General features: G+C 44.0%; 1 protein-coding gene across 1 annotated transcript in view; it reads left to right on the top strand.

The window, feature by feature from the left end:
- Positions 1 to 5,000, top strand: part of wwox (WW domain containing oxidoreductase) — a 348,328-nt gene that overhangs the window by 103,086 nt on the left and 240,242 nt on the right. The gene's annotated exons all lie outside the window — the stretch shown is intronic.

A 5,000-nucleotide genomic window follows, 5' to 3' on the forward strand; every position in this document is an offset into this window, starting at 1 on the left:
TTTGGCACCATAGTGTGGCTCCACTCACCCGAGCGCTCCCTCACTCCCTCACTCCCTCACTCCTGTGGAGTTCTCCTCCAGCCTCCAGAAGTCCTTGGGGACCAAGCCCAACCTCTGAAGTGAAGTTAGTGTTAGAACCTGCGCTGCTCTGCGCTGTGTTGTGCTTTGCTGCCTGCATCAGCAATATTGGTGTACCTGGAATGGACATCACAAAGAAAGTATAGAGGTGGTGTTGTATAGCATCCAATAGAAGTTATGGAAGAACGGTAAAGGGGAGATGAAGTATTTTGTAAGTGTTTTTTGGCGTTTTCTCAGAAATTGTATGCCTGTTGTATGTGATTAGAATGTTTAGTTGTGTTTTATCTTTTTTTTTTTAAAAGATGATAGAACATTTGCTCACCTCTTAATATTCGGCATGTTCGAGAAGGTAGCCATTTGTCAAAATATATCAAATCTCTTTAAGAAGACATAGAAGCTCTTTAAGACAAAGCATGTAAAAAAACACACCCTAATTCACCTTTGGCTAAGGCCCGCCCTAAAGCGGTTTTTGACCAATCACAGTGCAGCAAAAGGACGACCTCGGACAAACCTCGGACAGTTTTGACAGCGCTCCATTGAACTCAATGCTGAAATCGCATGTTTTCAAGTAGTTAGCGAGATACTGTCGTATTATTATTAAAATATGATTGGAAATTGTGCCTGGGGTATTTGTGACAAATGTGCAAGTTTCCCCGCGATGTAACAGGTGGTAATCACTTTCCTCTTTACCTAAAACAGGACTAATATTACTATATAGCAGCTGAATAGTCTGCCTTGAAGGGTCTCGGCAGCCTCACACTCGACTAGAAAGCACACGGATCAAAAACATACTTTGTGTGCTCCGATCATGACACCATCTCATTCATGTCCCTTTTCAGTAAGGTTGTAAGCAAACCACGAACCTGTTTCAGAGTAGGATTTTGGATTTCTGACCTAATTAATGAAGAAACACCGCTAGCAAAGTTAACTATCGGTCACGGCAGGAGTGTTTTGACTAGCAGCTGATGGACGTGACTTTGTTAAGCTACTGAAGATATAAACGCCAAACGTTAATGTTACACATTGCTGTGGTAGCTTTGAAGATGACTACAGCCATTAAGTTGTGTGATTTCGTTTTCGTCTAGCAAGTTTGAGTCAGGGCTCAAAAGATATGCGAGCTCAGCTTACCATGGTGCTGGTTACAAATATCGATACCCATAGAAGAGCCCATAACAGCTGTGATGCATCGCATGACCGTTCAGAAATGAAATACTTATATTCACAATACTATGAATGCGTTTTTTATTTATTATGAGTGAATAACTGCTGCAATTTGCAGTCACTGCATAAATCACGTTGATATCTCAGCATTGAAAGTTTATCTGTCCGACCTAGCAACTGTAACTAAAGAGGGCGGGGCTTAGCCAAAGGCGAATTGTCCTCCGACCTTCCTGAGAAATTTGAGATTGAATAGTTCTTTAAAACAGTTTTTATACTTTCTACAGTTTTTAAACAAATCATTGTGGCAATCAGATGGTTGTGATGGAATGGTCATGCAATTGCTCAGACTAAAAATAACACTATGGGATATCAGTCTATTGTAGGTTCTTTTAAAAAAGAGAGATATGATAAACACAGTCGTACTTTAGCACAGTTTTACACGAAGCACTTAACGCATCGATACAGTTAGTTCGCATGAAGTTGCATAATAAACGTAATAGAATTAATATCAGAGATGAGGAGCACCAGTCACTGTGGACTACATGTGCTGTGTGAGCTTGTTCCTTGTTCAGAGTTGGGCGAGGTGCCGTGAGCCCGTAAGTGTGTGAGTGAGTGAGATGGGGGTGTGGAGTGGGTCGTGAAGGTGATCGTACACGATGGCAACCCTCCACTTTTTTATGCCACGGGATGGTTCATTATAGCGCAGGGCATAACAATTCCTAGATTAATTTTCCAGCATCCAATTTTTAATTAATCGTGCAGGCAGTCTTAAACACAGAGTACACAAATTGCCCGTGGCCCTTCATAATTAATTCTAATGGAAGAAATTAAAAATTGGTGGGGTGGATTCAGATTGTTCTGCGGCGGTTGCCGTGGTTTCGAGCCCACTGGAGCGACTCTGTCAAAGGCAAGGATGTTGCCGTGCCGATACGGACGCTGCGGCCCCGGCGCTGGCCCAGTCGCGGCGCTCCAACAAGGAGGAATCGTGGGACGCGCGGAGCTGAGGTGTGAGTGTGAGCGGGGAGGCACGAGTGCTGACTATAGCCTGGGGCTACAGTATCTCAGTTACTCCAGCAATGAGGTATCCAGCCTCATCATGCCTTATTCCCAGCACAGTTTACCTTCATGGGCAAGAGATATGAATGATGAACTGCTTCAAATTAGTTGTGTTTTTTGCGTCTTACACATGCAGACTTCTAAATGAGTACCAGTGTGTGGGGATGTGTGAGAGCGGGCTATCTTGGGGTTATCTCACAAGGTGCTCATAGAGGGATCTTGTGATGCATTATTGCTGCTTCAATGAATAAGGAATAAAACATGATTTGAACAATGTGTTTTTTAATGTTAGTTGTCGCAGTACATCGTTTTTTTTATCGTTCTCACATATTCATGCATGGTTCTAAATAGACACTATGGTACGAGGACAACAATGGGACATGCGAAGAGGTGTGAGGGGTTAGATAAGTGGACTGACGAGCCTGGGGGTATTTCACAAGCAGCTCAGTGACTTAAGTAAAAGATTCTCCAGTCTTATACATTATTACCGGTACACTTTACCTTTATTAATGACAAATGATGAAAGTAAAATCTTTTTTTTTTTAAAGTATAAAACGGGGGTGCTGTGGCGCGGTGCGCTAAGCCCCCCACATTTGGTCTTGCATGCCCATGGGGACGAGTTCGGCAGGGTTCATTTCCCATCCCTTCCCCATAACTCTGTCCTGTTCATTTTCCTGTCTCCTCTCACACTGTCCTGTCATAAAAAAGGCCCAAAAAGCCCCCAAAACATACAAAAAAAGATTAAAAATGTACAAGACGCACCATCTGATATCAGTTGGGCATGTGTGTTTTTTCCCCACAACTCTCAGTTATGGTAGTACCATATGCAGTACATCAAGGACAATCATGAGACGTGTAGAAAGGTGTGAATGTGGGAGTTATGAGGGTGGGCCAGGGTGCAGCTGTTTTTGAAGCTGCCCCAATGCCATCCCGCTTTATTCCTAACACACTTTACTGTTGTGAGTAAGAAATGTTAAAATCGTATCTGGAAAAAAGGAACAATGTATTTGTTAGGCTAAGCAATTTAGTACCTGTAGTAAGGCTTTTAAACACTTTTTTTAGGTACTGACACTTATAATTTTGCCACAGTTCTAAATTAAGCACATTTTAATTAGCAGCGTGTGCTAGACAGAATTCCAAACACTGTACATTTTTAAAGGCAAAGTGAATAATGCAGTCTGTGTTATGAAGTCAGTAGTGGAAGTGCATTTAATTTGCCCCTGATAAATGCCTTTGAAATGTATCTCTCTTGTTTTGCTCTTAAAGAGTCTGGGGTAAAGGGTTTTAGACTTAGTGGTGTTGTTTTCATTGATAAGGTGTTGAGCAGGTAATGATGCCAGACAGGAGCACTGAGGATGATCCAGTGTTCTTTAAATAAGCAGTGACTCCAAAAGCACACTGCTTTTATTGTGTGTGTATTGTGTGTGTGTTGTGTTGTGTTGTGTTGTGTTGTGTTGTGCGTGTGTGTGTCTGCGCGTATGCGCGCGGGGCAGTCGGATAGCCCGTGCCGCGTAGGTAGAAGCCCAGTGTTGTTGTGCTCCTCTCTGCCTTTAAAAAAGAGAGATGCAAGCTTGGACCCCAGCCCAGTCCAGGTGCCAACTGATAACTGTTCAGATCCCCCCAAACACACACACACACACACACACACACACACACACACACACACACACACACACACACACACACACACACACACACACACACACACACACACACACACACACACACACACTCCTCACTACCACCACACCCCGCCACTGGATCTCTGCCAAATACTGCTTCCACCCATTTCCTTTCTCTCTCTCTCTCTCTCTCTCTCTCTCTCTCTCTGTCTGTCTCTCTTTCTCTCTCTCTCTCTCTCTCTCTCTCTCTGTCTGTCTGTCTCTCTCTCTCTCTCTCTCTCTCTCTCTCTCTCTCTGTCTGTCTCTCTCTCTCTCTCTCTGTCTGTCTCTCTCTCTCTCTCTCTCTCTCTCTCTCTCTCTCTATTGCGTCTCACCACCTTTTATCTCCTTTCTTTCTTGCCTGTTCTCATTCTCCGTGCCAACCTAACCACACCCCCCTCCCCATCCTCCTCCTCCTCCTCCTCCTGCTCCTTGTCTTTGTCTGTCTCCATCCTTGGGTGGTGAAGATTAGTCAGGATGACCTAGAATTAGACACACTGTGTTTGTCTTGTATGTAGTATACCACACTGAGTCAATGCAGGCGCGTGTCGTGAGTGATTGCTCTGGGTTCCGAGGCACTGACCTGTGAGTGTGAGTGTGTGGATGTGTGTTTCTCAAGCGTGTGTGCTCCTTGAGTGTGTGTATTTGAGAAACCAGCTGGATTTTGGAGGCCTTGTGTGTGGGTGCTGGTGTCTATGTGTATGTGTTTATTTGGAAAAATGTATAGCTTGGTTTCTGCGTGGCACTCTGACCTGTGGGTGTGTCCTACCTGGTTGAATTTGTGTACGTCCTCTCTCTCCACTGCTAGGTTTCTGCTAACAATAAAGTGTGTAACACGCCAATGTTATTATGTGTTTGTGTGTCTGTATTGTCTAGCTAGACCTCTGCCAATCCTGGTGTACTGTATAACATCAGTGTGTTACTTCAGTATTACTGAACATTTTATTTGTGATTACTTGTCATGTCGGTCTGTCTCTTTTCCGCTAGCCCCTGCACCTCCTGCTGTGTAACACGGGTGGTGGTGTTTGGCACATTGTCTTAGTT

Source organism: Engraulis encrasicolus, chromosome 4, assembly GCF_034702125.1.
Source record: "Engraulis encrasicolus isolate BLACKSEA-1 chromosome 4, IST_EnEncr_1.0, whole genome shotgun sequence".
Taxonomy (NCBI): Eukaryota; Metazoa; Chordata; class Actinopteri; order Clupeiformes; family Engraulidae; genus Engraulis; species Engraulis encrasicolus.